The sequence below is a fragment of the Carettochelys insculpta genome, chromosome 2 (assembly GCF_033958435.1).
Source record: "Carettochelys insculpta isolate YL-2023 chromosome 2, ASM3395843v1, whole genome shotgun sequence".
In the NCBI taxonomy this organism is placed as follows: domain Eukaryota; kingdom Metazoa; phylum Chordata; order Testudines; family Carettochelyidae; genus Carettochelys; species Carettochelys insculpta.
Window position 1 is genome coordinate 54,357,439 of NC_134138.1, and position 18,502 is coordinate 54,375,940.

Consider the following 18,502-nt stretch of genomic DNA (forward strand, 5'->3'; position numbering starts at 1 on the left):
GATCACAGTCTATAAGTGCCGATATGGGGAACAGAAATTTAATAATAGAAGGATCTTCAGTCTAGCAGGCAAAGCCGTAAGAGTCACTGGTCGGAAGTTGAAGATACACAAGTTCAGACTAGAAATAAGATGTAAATTTCTGAGAATCAGGCCCATTGTTGGAGGTGAAGGGGAGGGGAATGGAGAGGCAAATGGGTAACTGCCTTGGGCTACGTCTACACGTGAAGCCTACATCGAAGTAGCCTATTTCGATGTGGCGACATTGAAATAGGCTATTTCGATGAATAACATCTACACGTCCTCCAGGGCTGGCAACGTCGATGTTCAACGTCGACGTTGCGCAGCACCACATCGAAATAGGCGCTGCGAGGGAACGTCTACACGCCACAGTAGCACACATCGAAATAAGGGTGCCAGGCACAGCTGCAGACAGGGTCACAGGGCGGACTCAACAGCTAGCCGCTCCCTTAAAGGGCCCCTCCCAGACACACTTGCACTAAACAGCACAAGATCCACAGAGCCGACAACGAGTTGCAGACCCTGTGCATGCAGCATGAATCCCCCGCTGCAGCAGCAGCAGCCAGAAGCCCTGGGCTAAGGGCTGCTGCCCACGATGACCATAGAGCCCTGCAGGGGCTGGAGAGACAGCGTCTCTCAACCCCCCAGCTGATGGCTGCCATGGAGGACCCCACAATTTCGACGTTGCGGGATGCGGATCGTCTACACGGTCCCTACTTCGACGTTGAACGTCAAAGTAGGGCGCTATTCCGATCCCCTCATGAGGTTAGCGACTTCGACGTCTCGCCGTCTAACATCGAAGTTAACTTCGAAATAGCGCCCGACGCGTGTAGCCGTGACGGGCGCTATTTCGAAGTTAGTGCCGCTACTTCGAAGTAGCGTGCACGTGTAGACACAGCTTTGGGGTCCAGCAATTCAGAAGGATCCAGGGCTCCTGGCTGCTACTGCAGCTTCTGCAGCAGCTGGAGACTGGGCCCTTTCATTCACTGCTGGAGCACCACGGGGTGCACTTTGGATGGCTCTCAGGGTCTCTGGTGGAGGGCTGCTATGGGGGCAGCATTGGGGGCTGGCTGCCCTTGGCCCCAACCCTTTTACCTGAGGCCCTGCCCTTACATGGGAGCACAGGGATGATCCCTGTCACCACCACACACACCCCCAACCAGTGGCCTAGCAAGCCTGTTGCCCCCCAGGTGAGAATAATTACCCACTAGAACAATTTACCAGGAAATGTACATCTCTGAACATTTTAAAATCAAGATGAAATGTTCAAGGTTAAACAGGAATTAATTCAGGAAATTCTGTGGCCTGTGATATACAGGAAGTCAGACAACCTAATCAATATTACCTTCTGTCTTTAATTAATCTATGAATTCACTGTTGACTTTGGAATTAATTACCTCACCATTCACAGCCTAAAAAAGGCCCAGATCTGTTGACCTTGAGGGCACATTGCAAAACCTGTCTGCTTTGTCAGCATTTGGAGAGGGAGGGGACAGGGGGCGATGACCCTAATGTGGGATAGGTGGATTTGTTTGTTCAGTTGTTCCAACGGCCTGATTTATTTCTTTGTGAGGATGTGCTGATGGCATCGACTTCTTGTATCTTTTGCATCTGAAATATGTTTTACATGGTTGATACCTACTGCTGTTTGACAGGTGCTCCTAACTGGTACTTACAAAGTAAAAATAAATGCTTTTTAAAAATATCCCAGATAATGTTACAGCAGATGCTGTGTTTCTTGCTATACGTCATTTTGAAGCTCCTACTAAGCTAATTGGCTCAATAACATTTTGTGGAAACAAGTTTCATAATATAATATAATATAATTAATATAATATAATATAATAAAAATGATTCCCTTCTGGTTTCAGTATGCTGTTTTTTACTTTCAAGTGCCTTGTTGTTTTTATATAATGAGCTCATTAGCTGTATACTGCCACAATAAGCAACAAGTCCTGAGAGTGGAGATTAGAAAGTTGTCCCATAAATAGTACTGCACATATGCTCTTCATTTATGCATGATTTTTCTTTTATAGAATGTATACTCTCTGTGTTCCTCTCAGAACTATCAAGATGCGGCTTTGGTTCAAAAGCAAATATGCCAAATAGAGACTTTATTAATACTATGTATGGAGTACCATGTATCTCCCCAGTGCTGTACAAGTAGTTAGTGGTGCGATGCAATGACAGAACCTTACCTCAAAGATTTTCCACAGATGACAGATGTCCATACCTACAAATGTTCACAAAATCTCACCCTATAACTATTGCTTGGCATAATACCAAGATATCAATAGCGTTAAAAAGCCCAAAATGTCAATTAAAGCTGTTCATTGTTGTATATTAGACAATATTAGAAAAGGGACATTTTTTAAAAAAAGCACAAATGAAAAAGGGAAACCATACTGGAAAGAACCCTTCAACAAAATGGAAAACCCCAGTATCTTACAGACATAGCTAGCAAGCACCTGACTTGGCCATATGTTCAGCCACTTAAGGCATGTTATAAACCCACTGAAGTCAATAAAAAGATTCCCTTTGATTTCAATAAGTTTTGGATCAAGCCAAGAAATAACATGCAATGGGGGCTTTATAAATATTGATAGATTAGATGCATAGATTTATCTCTTATGGGATCAGAGTTCATCTGTCTATGCACACAGAACAAACTTTTTGGCATTGAGTTCAATGTAAGAAACTACCTAGTTATTTTCTCTGGAGTGTTGCAATTTTGTTGCAATTTCAGTGGGTCAAAAGTCCAGCCACTTTATCTTCCTTGTAGAGTCTGGATCCCTATAGCAAAGGTGAACTTGTTTTGCAACAGGCATTCATTACATGGCATGCACACTGATATCCAAGTCTCAATACAAAAATGAAAATATGAACTGAGCTATCTGCTTGTATACACTCTGGCACAGTCGGACCTCTGAATAATCCAGGAATGAAAATCTGATCTAAGCTGTTTGCTTTTATAAATCTCAGACCTGTCTGCTCTGAAATGCCAGCAGATTGGTGGCTCCTCTCTACAAAGGTAGAGCTTTGTGTTTCATGTTGACCTTGAATTACACAGTTTAGAGTGAATAGTCAGCCAGCTGGGAACAGACAGAACATGAAGAGTATCAGAATAGTTTGGAAAAAAGTGCAACTGACAGCAGGGAAAACTAGTATTTTCCTCTAGCCATCAACTGTAATTGCCTTTGCCAGAAATATTTATGTGAGTACCAAAATACGTATACACAGAAGCTGAAACTAATGGGGAAATTTGCCCACTTAAACTGTAACAATGGTCCCAACTCCCAATTTATTTGTATCTCTTTTAAGCTACATCTACACTGGGACGCTACATTGAAATAGCTTATTTCGATGTAGCGAAATCGAAATAAGCTATTTCGATGAATAGCATCTACACATCCTCCAGGGCTGGTGCCATTGACGTTCAGTGTCGATGTTGGGCAGCACTACATCGAAGTAGGCGCTGCAGGGGAGCGTCTACACACCAAAGCGGCCCAAATCGAAATAAGAGTGCCAGGAACAGCTGCAGACAGGGTCACAGGGCGGACTAGCACTTCCGGGGCAACAGCAAGCCACTCCCTTGAAGGGCCCCTCCCAGACACACTCAGCCTGCACAGCACGCGGTCTGCAGAGCCACAAGCATGCACGCTCCGTGTAAGCATCATGGACCCCCAGCAGCAGCAGCAGCCAGAGGCGCCCACACCCGCCTCTGCAGGACCAGTGGCTGCCCTGCTCAGTGCTATGCAGGAGGCAGCTGACCATCTTTTATTTGTGGAAGAGGAGCTGCCCCCAGGGGATGAGGAAGCAGCCCCAGACCTTGCTGCCCTCCCAGCCCCGCCCCCCCACCACACACGCCACCGGCTGTGGAGATACCCCACAAGCTCGGACTGGTGGGAGCGGCTGGTGCTCAGCGAGTGGGACAATGACCGCTGGCTCTGGAACTTCCAAGTGAGCCGGCAGACATTCCTGGAGCTCTGCCAGTGGCTCACCCCTGCCTTATGGCACCAGGACACCCCCATGCGACGTGCCCTGACAGTAGAGAAACGGGTCAGCATCGCTGTCTGGAACCTGGCCACTCCAGACAGCTACCGATCCGTAGGGCAGCAGTTCGGCTTGGGTAAGGCCATCGTCGGAGCTGTCCTCATGGAGGTAAGAGGACCCAGGGGGAGGGGAGGAGCTCTGTGGGGAGTGGGGGAGCCCTGTGGGGAGGGCCGGACACACCCTGCACACCCCTCACTGGTGCTCTCTCATGTCCTTCCCCTGCAAGTCGTCCACGTAATCAATGCCCTGCTCCTCCACAGGCTCGTGCGGCTTGGGGACCCGGATGCCGCCATCGCGAGGTTTGCCAGCCTGGGCTTCCCAAATTGCTTTGGGGCGCTGGATGGGACCCCTATCCCCATCCGTGCTCCGGACCACAGCGGCGGACGCTTCCTCAATAGGAAGGGATACCATTCCGTGGTCCTGCAGGCCTTGGTGGACAGCCGGGGCCGCCTCTTGGACATTTATGTTGGCTGGCCTGGCAGCACCCACGATGCCCAGGTGTTCAGAAATTCGGGCCTGTGCCGCCGGCTGGCGGCAGGGACCTACATCCCCCAGTGGGAGATCCCTGTGGGGGACACCACCATGCCCCTCTGTGTCATCGCAGACGCAGCGTACCCCCTCCGGCCCTGGCTCATGCACCCTTACAAGGACCATGTCACAGCCAGCCAGGAGCGGTTCAACATGCGCTTGAACCATGTGTGCCAGGTGGTCGAGCAGACTTTCAGCCGCCTCAAAGGGCACTGGAGGTGTCTCCTCACCCGCCTGGATGCAGGGCTCACCAACATCCCCCAGGTTGTGGGCGCGTGCAGCGCACTCCACAACCTGGTGGAGAGCAAGGGAGAGGCCTTCTTCCAAGGCTGGGCTGTGGAGGCTGGCAGGGCCGACGTCCAGCCACCCGCTGCCCCCAGTCGCCAGGTCAACCCTGAGGGGATCCAGATCCGGGAGGCCCTGTGGGCCCATTTTGACCAGGCTGGGGGGTGAGCGCTGGCAGGGCCAGCTGCTGGTGAGCCACCCACTGCACCCCCCCATCCTCCACAACACTCCCTGCCCCCATGCCCACACCACAGAGAACCCGAGAGCACACCCCCCACACACACACTTTTCTTTGAAATAAATGGAAATGTTTTTTGAAACAAAACAGTGCAACGTTATTATTAACAGAAGGAAGCGGGGAACTATGTACATGGGGGGGGCAGAACAAAAACTATTTACAAACATGGGGGGAATATGTACAAAGGGGGGGGCAACGTCCTCGGCCCTGCACCTTATTGTCCAGCGCCTGGTGCTGGGGGGCACAACCCACGTTTCAGCCGGAGCCCTGGTCGAGGCTGGGTGGGGGCTGGGAGAACTGGCAAATACGGCCGGCCGGTGTCCGCAGGTCCATGGTCCCCCTTGGCGGCAGGCCCCAGGGTGGCAGACGGTGGAGGGACGGCAGGTGGAGCGGCGGGCAGAGCGGCGGGTGGCGCGCTGGGCGGAGCGGCAGGGGGACCAGGTGCTGCGCAATCTGTTGGAATGTGCGCATGAAGGCCCCCCAGGCCTCCTGGCGCTAGGCCAGCACTCACTCCTGGAGCTCTAGCCACCACTTCTCCACCCGTAGGCGCCGCTCCGACACCTCTAGCTGACGGCGGAGGGTTGCGAGCAGCTGGGGGTCCGTGGCCATCCGTGGGTGGCTCCTCCTCTGTCGGCCTCATCCTGGGGCTGGTCTGTGCTCCGCTGAGGGGCTGGCCTGCTGGGATGGCCCCGCTGGGCTCTCCGGGACCACGGACACCTCGCCGGCGCTCTCCGGGTCCTCCGATGGTGCAGCTGCGGAACACAGGGGGGAACAAGAGTGGAGACAGCCGTTAGTGTGGGCCCTGACCTGTGGCCCTTGTCCCCCCACCTCTCTGCTGCTGGTTCCCCATCCCCGTCCCCCAGAGATGCTGCTGCTGCTGATGGGTGTCCCCCCCCTCCACGGGGGACCCTAGGTTCTGCTCCCCCCATCCCCAGGGATGGGGCATGGCGCTGTCCTGCTGGGGGGCAGGGGCTGATGCACTCTTCTGAGGGACATGCCACTGCTGTCCTTGGGGCCATGGTCATCTGGGCGTGTGGAGGGCCCTGGTCATGTCTCTTGTCCCCACCCCTTAACCCCGGGGGTGTGCACCGGGGGGGGGGGTACATACCTGACAGTCCGCTCCCACGGTCGGGGGACACCCACTGGGCAGACACCCTGCTGGAGCTGCGGGACGGGAGGTCGATGTGGAGCCCCCCGTTGCTGGAGGACTCCCCCTCCTCCTCCTCCGGCGTCCCGGGGGTGGGCTCCTGGGGGGGCCCCTGGGGTACAGGGCTTGCCTCCAGGGCGGACTCTGTCTCCAGGGCCTGCTGGGGCTCGTCGGCCGATGTGTCAAGAGTGGCCGGCGGGGAGGAGGTGTGCTGGCGGCCCAGGATGGACCTGAGCTCCCTGTAAAAGGGGCAAGTGGTGGGGGCGGCCCCAGATCAGCTGGCCGTGTCCCAGGGCCGGGCGTAACCCTGCCGCAGCTTCTTCACCTTACTCCTGACGTGGTCAGGAGTGCGGGCAGGGTGATCCCGGGCAGCCAGGCCCTCAGCCAGCTGAGCGAATGCATCCGTGTTCCGCCTCTTGCTCCCCATTACCTGGAGCGCCTCCTTCTCACCCCAGAGCCCCAGCAGGTCCTGAATCTCGGCCTCCATCCAGGAGGGGCCCCGCTGCCTCTTCCCCCACTGGCTGGCAGGCTGGGAGCCCTGGGCCCCCTTGGGGGGGTGCCCTGTGGATGCTTGGGGAGCTGGCTGGATGCCATGGGGTGCAGGGTCGTAGATTGGGGCTGCTGAGGTCCGTGCAGGCTGTGCACGTGGCTGTGCTGATGCCTGCATGAGCTCTCAGCTTCCTGCACAGGAAATAAGGGGGCGGGGAGCTTTAAGGGGCTGCTCCACGCGGCGACCATAGAGCTCAGGGGCTGGAGAGAGCATCTCTCAACCCCTCAGCTGATGGCCGCCATGGAGGACCCCTCTATTTCGATATTGCGGGACGCGGATCGTCTACACGTGCCCTACTTCGATGTTCAACGTCGAAGTAGGGCACTATTCCCATCTCCTCATGAGGATAGCGACTTGGACGTCTCACCGTCTTACGTCGATTTCAACTTCAAAATAGCGCTAGCCACGTGTAGACGCGGCGGGCGCCATTTCAAAGTTGGCACGGCTACTTCAAAATAGCCGGCTAGTGTAGACGCGGCTTTACAGTGTTCATAATTCCTTTTGAGGTGAGCTCACTTAACCATGTTGGACATGATTTAGTGTGCAGAAGAGAAGAATAAAGTGGGGATTTGATAGCAGCCTTCAACTACCTGACGGGGGTTTCCTTAGAGGATGGAAAGAGGCAGTTTTCAGTGGTGACAGACAATAAACCAAGGAGCAACCGCCTCAAGTTGCCGTGGCAGAGGTCTAGGTTTGATATTAGGAAAAACTAGTCCACTAGGAGAGTGGTGAAGCTCTGGAATGGCTTACCTAGGGATGTGATGGAATCTCCTTCTCTAAAGGTCTTTATATCCCAGCTTGACAAAGCGCAGGCTGGGCTGATTTAGTTGGGATTAGTCCTGTTTTCAGCATGGGGTTGGATCTATGATTTCTCTTGGAAGGTACTTTGGGGATAGATGCTTATGAGCATGTATACTGTGAGCTTTCAGAACTATAAGACATATTCTGCTCCAATCTTGTGCAGCTGCACAATGATCACAAAGTATTAGAACTGATTGCCATAGTTTTGCTGCATGAAGAGTGATGGACAGGCTGTGAAAAGGCTTCACAGAAGGAACTCACAGCTCTCAGATCTTAATAAGAAGTGCTCTGTAGAGGCACTTTCCATGGCACTACACAGGAGGGTCTGTGTATGGGGAATTGCAGAAGTCCAGATCTGCAGCTGTGAGGATCCACTGTCCAAAATCTATTTGGTGTTGGTGGTGACAGGGTCAGTGGTTACACAGATTGCTGTAACATATAGCAGTGGCTGTGCTTATGTTTCATAGATCGTCACCAGACAGCAGAGGAGGATTCCATTCATATCAGCCCTTACTTAGCTCCTTTGCAAAGTCCTTTTACTTCCACTTTGCTGGGGGACCCAAAATTAGCACTGTCATTGATTGATTACCAGAATATCACTTCTATATTTTGCCTCTCTTTTTCATTATTTAAATTACAGCATAAATATCCACCTCCCTGTCCAGACATATGAAAGACAAGATCCTTAACCCGGGACCCAACAGTCTAATTTCGACAAGTACCTGAACAATTCCAGCACAAGTGATCATGGGATATGGCTGGCTCGGAGATCAAAGTGAAGAGAGGGTATTTCCTTCTCTCGCACATGCTGTTTAGATTTTGCAGTTGTGGATAGTTATTTTTCTCTGTTGTGCTAATCACTGTTAGAATGAGGATTGTGACAGTGAAGAAAGAGACAGAAAATGCATACCGGATTGGCCAGTCAGAAAAAGACATAGGACAGGCACACACAGCTAGCGTCACAAAGTCTCAGTTAGGTGCCCAGGCTGTATGGGCAATGAATGAGGAGAGATTCTCAAAGACCAGTGAGCCAAATGGCTGCCTGCTTATGTTAGCTGGTGGACAATACCAAGGCCAGGAATGATTTCCAAGACCAGCATCTGATGAAGTGAGTCTGTGCTCACGAAAGCTCATGCTCAAAACTTTTCTGTTAGTCTATAAGGTGCCACAGGACCCTTCGTTGCTAAGGCCAGGAGTGTGTCCTAAGATCTCAAGCACTTTTGTGCCCAAGCCTGTGCTGCAGGAGGGCACCAGTCTCTGCTAGAGATGCTCAGCTGCAAACCCTTTCTTGGCATTGGGTGCTTACACTGCTTCTGAAAGAAGCTGGGAAATGAGGAGGATGCCAAAGCAAGCAAGCATGTGAATGAATGACTCTTAGCATGCATGTGGGAGACCTGGGATCCAGCCCTCTTGCTCCAATGCCTCTTTCTTTATTCAGTCCCAGGAGAAAAATTTTAACAGACAAGCCTAATATCTGATTATGCTATAGCCCACTGGGGTGGGCACTCAACTGACAGGTGACAGATCACCATTCAAATCCCTTCTCCCCCTAACGTGGAAGGGGCTGGAACCAGTAGTCTCTCACACTGGGTGACTACCAAAACTACTTGACTAAAAGCTATGATGGGGTCCCACTCCCCAGCTGTGTGAGCTCTGAGTGAGCTCACCCTGGGGGGTTCAGTCCAATAGGTGATCTTTCAGCGCACATAGTGAACTGGGCCTTGCAGGGGGACCTAGGAATGCCTATCTTCCCCCACTCTGCATATCACCCTGGGGGGGTTGGCTTCCAGACACCTACGAGGAGGTGGAAGCACGCACAACTGGAAGCAGAAACATAGGTACATAGTATCAGAGGGGTAGCCGTGTTAGTCTGGATCTGCAAAAGCAACGAGGGGTCCTGTGGCACCTTACAGACTAACAGAAATGTATGAGCGTAAGTTTGCGTGGGCAAAGACCCACTTCATCAGATGCTGACCTGCATCCAACGAAGTGGGTCTTTGCCCACACAAGCTTATGCTCATACATTTCTGGTAGTCTGTAAGGTGCCACAGGACCCCTTGTTGCTTTTATAGGTACATAGAGAACATTGATTGCAAAAAGGTAGGTATTAAGTGAGTTTAGGCACCTACAAGGCGTGGCAGCAGCTAAGTGGGGGGGTCTTGTGAATCCCAGTGCAATCTTATTTGGGGTTTAGGCACCTAAATCCCTTACTGAAGCAAGCCTCAAAATGCCTAAGAAACCTGTATATTTTCCTAGGTATATGATGATTATATTTGGCAGTAATGAAGACATGGAAACCCTGTTCACAGCCAGCTCTCCACCCACGCCTCTGCCAAAACAAACAAAGGATTACATGTAAGCTATGTTGCCCTTATAGAGTGCAGAGACACACATATTGTTCCAAGCTACTCACTTTTTTCACAGAGATCAGAAATGAGTCCAACAAAACAGCTGCTCAGACCCTTTCATCTCTGGCCTCAGAAACTGCCTACTACTGTATTTGAGGAGAACATGAGTAAGAGGCTATGAAAGCATTGTTCAGTCAGGTTGGAGAGTCAAATTGCAGCCTGTAAAGATTTTTAAAATGGGTCTGTGTGGGTAAATACATTTATCCAAATACCTCACACAGCATTAACTCAGGAGTCCTTGGGTGTGTCTACACTTGCATTGCTCTTTCTGCTGTTAGGAATAAGAGGATTTCAAAGTTGCGGGTCCTTTCGAAAAGAACCCCCATCTGGATGAGCTGTGTGGCGGCGAGCTACGTCAATTTCAAAGTGCCGCGGCTGCCGGCATGCTAATGAGGCGCTGAATATGTATTTCAGAGCTTCAGTAGTAAACTTTGAAATGGCCATTTGCATGGCCATTTCAAAGTTTTGAGCTAGTGTAGACACAGCTCATATGTTTCACATTGCTAGGATCTGGTCTTCTGCTGACAATTTATACTACTTTGGTAATTTCTAAGGGCTGTTTCCTGAAAATTTTTGGGAAGAAGGGGCCTCTGGAAGGAGAACTTCCTTCCAGAAGCGCCCCCAGGGCCGCGCGTCTACACGGCGTTTTGGAGTCCAGAAGAATGGTCTTCCATTCTCCAAATCACATGATGTTATGCTAATGAGGCGTGGGGAATTTGCATCCGTGCCTCATTAGCATCTTTAGCTCTGTGTATTAGCATGCCACTTCCGTAGAAATGGCCACGGTGAAATATCACAGGAGAAGTATCAATTGCTGGTACTACTGAGCTAGAAAGATCAGGTAGTTGTAGGAATGGCCACTAAAGAATCTTATTCCTCCTGTGTTATTCTAACAGTACTAGATTCAGCAAAATATATGGAAATTATTTGAAAACTTATGGTTGAAAAGAGAAATACACGTTTTCAGTTCCACAAAGGAATCACTGGTATCATCTAGCCCCTTTGTTACATGCCATCGTTAATTTATTATCTCACTTTTGTTTTTAGAGCATGCATATACAACTGACTCCTATTTCAATTTTAATTCATAAATCTTAGCACAGGCGTTAATCCCTCAGAAATGGTTTCTTCCTCACCTATTGAGAGACAGAAACATTTATGAGATCATCAAATTCCATTTGGAGCATGTCATAGTTGTTTGGTCATTATAAACAGGTGGCTATAGTAATCTTGCTTAGAGGCACATTTAATCTACTTTGCACCGTAAAAGAACACATATTAGGGCCATTTATGGACATAAAAGGTATGTTTTTAGTACAAAAAGAAGAGTCACACCTTCTGTTTCTCTGAATTGTTTTCTTCCATTTCATTTTTTTAATGCACAATCATTGCCTTTAAGAATCCTACAAACCACAGGAAAACCTTCACAATTTTAGCTTTCCCATGAACTTTACCTGATTTCATTTTACAAAGAAAGGTCACTGAAAATTCCAGAAAATGGCAATCTTTCCCTGTAATCATCAGCAACTAATGTGGAGTTGTGAACATCAAGGGAGGAGAAACTGCTTTTGTAATTGGCCAGCCACTCCCAGTCTCTGCTCAATCCTTGGTTGATGGTGTCAAATTTGCAAATGAATTGTAGCTCTGCAGTTTCTCTTTGGAGTCTGTTTTTTGAAGTTTTTTTGTTGCAGAATAGCTACTCTTAAATCTGTTACTGAGTGTCCAGGGAGATTGAAGTGTTCTACAGGATTTTGTATGTTACCATTCCTGATATCTGATTTGTGCCATTTATTCTTTTACGTGGAGACTATCCAATTTGGCCAATGTATATGGCAGTGGGGCATTGCTGGCACATGATGGCATATGTTGCATTAGTAGATGTGTAGGTGAATGAGCCCCTGATGGCGTAGCTGATGTGGTTAGGTCCTGTGATGATGGAGCTGCCATCCCGCAACAAAAAAACTGACTCCAAACAGAAACTGCAGAGCTGCAATTCATTTCTTTTCCATGACTAAACTGACCTTGTCAACTCTGGCCCTCCTACTGATTGGGACTCCCTCCTTTTCATGAGCCTATATATTTAGATCTTCCTCTGGGACTCATGCATCTGACGAAGCCGATCTTAGCCCATGAAAGATTATGCTCCAAAATACCAGTTAGTCTATAAGGTGCCACAGGACTTCTTGTTTTTGAAGATACAGACTAACTCAGCTTCTCCTCTGATAACTGGTAAACTGTCTCACACAGTACGATTTTGATACAATTTTCTTACCCATTTGCCTTCACATTTTATCATGAAATGAAGTGATAGTAGAGAATATGATGTCTTTAACTGGCCCAACAAATTGTCATACTAAAATGCTTTTGGCCCTCTCCCCAAATATCGCTTCTCCGGATATCATCAACAAAGGACCTTTTTGGTTCATAAGTTTGCCATGGTTTATTTTTCAATCAAGATCCATCTTGTCTCCTTCCCCTTTTTCTCAGGGGCAAACATTTTCCTCAAGGAATGAAATTAAGGTATTCCAGCAGACATCACTGATTGATTAAGAAATGACTGGCATTGAAAGCTTAAGCAGAAGATAAAAAGCTAATGAATTTACAACTGTGTGCAGCAAATATTTATTCTGTGAAACCTCACCAGCGCTTACATCAATGCACTATCCAACAGGACAGTTGCCAGAAGAAACAATCTATCAAAGATCAGCAAACATTTGGTTTGAATCACAGCCAAGAGACATAAGAATTTGCAAATGAGTAGATATATAAAAACCACCTCTTAAATCACAATATTATCTGGGCATAGTTTAACCATTAATAAATGGACCCATTTTACAGATAGACAAATGAGACACAGAAAGTATAAAAGGTAGGATTTTTTAAAAAAGCCTAATAAGATTTGTACCCCTAAATCACTTTGCCTATGGTTACATAGGAAGCCTGTGGAACAGCAGGATACAAAATGCATACATTCTGAGTCCTGGTCCGGTGCATCAATTAGAAGGCCATGCTGACTTCCACAGGAACATATCTGGATACAGTAATGATGAATGAGAGCACTGTAACTGATGGACTTTGGTAACAGATAATCCTGTTTCACCAGAAAGATAAAATTTGTTACCAGAACAAAATGGGAAAGCAAGCAGGAAAGTGGAAGTAGGAGAGGAAAACTCAATCAAGACTATCGCATATTTCAGCAATAGTACTCCCGGTTAGGTTTAAGGTATGTTGGCAAGGTTGTTACCCAGGATTTTACTTGGAGAGAGGAAAACATTCTACTTGTTCCTATTTTGTTTTTAAAACAAGAAAAAAACAGGGTACCAGATAACTTGTAGGCTGAATAAAGGTTAAATATACAAAATATAGCTTCTTATAACCCATCTTTGCGTAATTACTAAAAAACACAGTCAGAATGATGATCATAAAATGTAAATGTGAGTTAACAAATTGATAAACCAGCTTTTCATTTTACAGTTGAAAGACTAATATTCCAAATACATGTGATGTGACATGGAAACTGATATTTTTTAAAGGATGATAATTGTGTAGTGGCTCTAGGAAGATTATTCACAGATGTCTCCATTATGCTCTCACATCTGCACATGTAAAGCATGAATAGGTAGAATAATCCAGATACACTATTAGATACTGACGACCTGTCCTTCCAATGGGAATTTTGCACATCTGTCACCTCAGTGAAAAATTCAAACAGAAGAGCCCACACTAGTTAATAGCATGTGGACGTGAATCACTTCTTGGTGGATTTTGAATCAACAGGCAACTTTCCCACTGGAAAGGATGCAATAGGTAAAATTCTCACGAAAGCAGCCCAGTTGAGGACAGCAGGGCTTTTCCCTTGAGTAAGGTGAGCAGGATTTGACACAATATGGATATTGGGCCTGATCCTTGGCTACACCCAGAAAGAGCACAGTGCAATTAGAGGAGAAGGAATGTACACATGTGGCTTTAAGCACCCCTATGCTCCACTAATGATGGGTCAATTGCATGCTAAGTTCAGTCCCTGGGCAAAAATTAGAACAAACCAAATTTACGTCAATTGCCAACAGCTTCCAGGAGCCAAGATGGCAACTGAGAGTGGTTGAGTTGCAGAGAAGTCCTGAGTACACCTTTTACAGCAAGAAGGGGAGGGGAGGCAAAATACTCACTACACTGCCTATACAATATTTGAAGTTCCCTTTAAACTGGTGTGAGCTTGCCTGGCATAGTTATTTTAAGGCTATTTTGCACTATAAACTAGTGCAAAGTGACTGTACTACAGCGCTGAACATAATCGAGTACTCTTATAAAATAATCTGGGCATCCTTGTTCAAAATTCTTTGCAAAGATAATTTATCATGTTTACTTAACAGATTTTGTGAGAGAAGAGAATGTGACAGAATGGAAGATGATGACACAAGAGGGGAGTGGGACTGCAATGGTTTGTGACATGTTGCACATAGCATGCTAGCCATTTAAGAATGATGCCATAGTTAGGAGGCATGTCACAGCCAAAGTGCCAGATTGTCATTGTCTTTCACTTCACTGAGAAGCACGCCTGGATATGGAAAACATGGGAGGCGTGAATGGAAATTCTGCTATGAGTCAAAGCTTTGTAGGAAGAGCTGGCAAACCAAAAAGGGCAGCACACAGGGATAGGTTCTTCTGCTTTCATAACACATGGAGCTTTGCCAGTCTATCCACATTTTTTTTTTTGATAAACAGCAGAATCTACCACACAAAGACAAGGATTAGACAGACCTTACCTTTCTATTTCAATAGGCATATAGTGATATTCTGTCAGCACAGTACCTAGCAGCTGATGTGCCAAATCCCAACAGAGTTATGCTAGTTCAGATAAATTAGCATGAAAAAAATAAACTTCAGAATTTTTTTAGCATCATCAGTTAACAGACAAAAGAGTTTTCCATCCGAAATCTGATTAAATGCATTTATGATATAGGGAACATTAGAATCAATGCATATATCAAATCAATGAATCAGTTCATGATATGGGACTTTTACAGCATACGTTTTTTGTCCATTTAAGGCATAACTTCCAGATTTGATTCACTGAACAGCACAATCTTTGTAAGTAGATGACTATTACACATGTCATTGGGATTTGCTTGCATGACATGCACACTGAAATCCAAATCTCCATTCGAGAAAGAAAATCCGAGATGAGCTATTTACTTTTATACACTCTGGCACAGTCTGACTCCAAATAATCCAAGAATGAAAATCTGACCTTTTATAAACCCCAGGCATCTGCTCTGAAATCCCAGCAGACTGGCAACTCTTCTCAACCAAGATGCAACTTTATGTCTCTCACTGACCTTGAATGCTACAGTCTGACAAGAACATTCAAATAGGTGAGAACAGCACAAATCAAACACCAGAAACATTTTATTAAGTCCAGAAAGACTACTATGATATGAAGCCAGAGCTGTCAAAACACACTGATGACATTATCCAGGTAGAAATAGTGGGTTTTTTGAGGGGGGAGGGAGAGGAAAGGGCATCTTCCTTTGCAGGATGTCTACTGATATAGTACATATGAAAATTTAGTTTTGCTTATGCCAACCACCTAAATAAAGGGATGGCAAATGAAAATGGAGTTGCCATAAGGGAAGATTGCATGAAGAATGTCACAACAAAATCTAATCAAGATACATGTGAGGTGAAGCAAACCACCAGGTTCTGCTCTAGCTAAGGTATTTGTAAGTAGCCTAAAGGTGGCTGGCTGTCCCCAGCCTCTCTAGAGAGCACAGTATTATGGTGGGAAGGCCAGTTGTGGTCCCCTAAACTCTCCTTCCAAAAGTCATTCTCTAAGAGACATATGCTCCTCAATGAGTAACCATTACAAGATTCACACTCCATAGATGTTCCCAGTTTCTGCAACACCTTTTTCCCCAACAAATGCCTGACACCCCACACAGGCACATGAGATATTTACCCTTAACCAAGCTCCACAAATGTCTGTCTCCAGATTCAGCAGGAGACCAGTTCACCTCTAACCATTTCTTCAGCACATCTGCTGGAGGATACTCCCCATTCCCCCTCTAATTTGGTGTGGGCTGCACATGGCTCTGTCCTTGATTACATTTCTGTCCCCTTCTATGCTTTATCTCTGGACAGTCTCTTCTGTAAACACAAATTCAACTCTATGCTGACAATTTACGTCTCTATCTCTCTTTCCAGACATGTCTCATTCTGCCCAGACTAAAATCTCTGCTTATCTCTGACACATTCCCATGGATGACATATGGGTGTCTCAAGCTCAACATGGATAATGAAGAGTTCTTAATTTCTCCCCATCCCATCAAAGCAGCTCCCAGATTCCTGTCTTCATTCCTGTGGATAAAATCTCCAAGCCTGCTGTCCACCCAGCCCCATAATCTGGAATCATTTTTGCTTCATACTTTTTTCTTGAGTCTCATATTCAAGCTATAGCTATATGCAATCTTGCTCCTCTGATATCCATTCATAAATGCCCTGCAAAGAGCATTATTCTATCTTCTCCAGAGCTTACATTTATGTAAAGGCACTGATGTCAGAGGAGTCAATACCAATTTATTCACATGTGACTGACAACATGATTAGGTTGTGGATTTTAGGACATGTCTGCATTATAGATGTAACCATATTTAATGTAAATGTCCTAATAGGTGCCATTGGAATAATATTTAACATGGTTCCACATGTCTAGTACAGCAGCTTTTGCTGTCTGTTCTCTCCCTTATTCCCGACCCTCCTATGTTTTTTCTCCTTTCTCCATATTTCCTCAGATTATTTTTCCTTTCAGCACATATTTGCCTTTTGCTCAGTGTAAAACACCATTTTGTCACACACACACACACGCGCGCACACGCGCACACGCACCACAGAACTGGAGCTTGGCATTAGCTCCTGCCTGCAGGCTGCCAACACAGGTTTGCTTTGGATGACTACCAGACTGTCAATGTATTTCTCTTTCTGTGAAGGCTGAAGAGCTTTGGGTGGAGAAAGATAACAATACTACACATGTTCAGTGGATGTTTGCAATATATCAAAAACTGACAGCCCTACTAAATTGGCTGAGAAGAGAAAAAGACTATTAACACTGTCTTTGAATTTCATCTAGTCTCAGATGTAACCTTGACATATCAGACAATATAGACAGATACCCACATTTTCATGTATGTTGTTTTCCCTGCCTCCTTTCCGGCAAGTTTCAGCGGATGTCAGTCAATCAAATGTCTGTCACTGTAAGTATTGCCATTTCACTGGGACTACCCACACGCTTAAATGGAACCCTGTGAAATATTTCATGGAACGGACCAAAGTACTCAGAACCTTGACAGACTGAACCCTGAAATCAGAAGCACACTGATTACACGTGGTCATGGAACTGTTGCAGACAAAGGGTATTTTCTGAGTACATCATCACCCTTCCTAATTGCAGGTTCTTCACCCTAAGAACAAACAACATGGTTGGCCTCGATGTGCTGAATCTCACTGTGGAACTAGGAAATTTGGGCTAGACACTGTAGTTGGAGACTTCTTTGTGCTGCATTTGCACAGGACAGCACAGAGAGGAAAATTTGACTAGGCAGCAGCAGCAGCCCATCAAGGAATGAAATCAACAGAGTCCCTCTGTTATTAGCTCATGCTTCTACAGGTTGAACCTCTCTCCTCCAGCACCATTGGGACCTAGGTGGTGCTGAACCAGAGAATTTGCTGCACCACAGTAGGTCAATATTGTCAATATTATTTAACAGCATTATCAACACTTCCCCTTAGAAGACATTTAGGGATAAATTACACCTGATAACAGCACAGAACACTGTGAGCCAGGACTGGGGGCTGCAAACAAACTTTATGGGACCATGGGAATGTTGGCCACACCATGATAAGTGGTCCTTCACCTAACTAAAATCATGCCAGATTCTGGAGATTGATGGCAAAGAGAGTTCTGCATTAGCGAGGTTCAACCTATACTAGGCCATTGACAGCAGGCATCAGATCTAGAATTTGGATGTAAGTATCAGAGAGGTAGCCATGTTAGTATGTATCTTCCAAAACAACAGGAAGTCTTGCGGCACCTTATAGACTAACAGACTTTTTGGAGCATAAGCTTTCATGGGCAAAAAACTGCTTCGTCATGCATCTGATGGGTCTTTGCCCATGAAAGCTTATGTTCCAAAGTATCTGTTAGTCTATAAGGTGCCACAGGACTTCTTGTTGAATGTGGATGTAGCAGTGCAATATTAATGAGGAATGAATATGTCAGTGTAGGTATGTATATTGTCCCATGGGTACCCCTCTGGATCATTCCAAGAACAATCATAAACCTCAAAATTACAAACTCTCCACACCCTAGATCTTATATTTACCCACCTGCCCCCATAATAAACATCATACTAACAATAATGGCTGCAGACACCATTTCTTCTTCCCAGTCATCATCCTGCCACCTATCACAGGGGATGGGA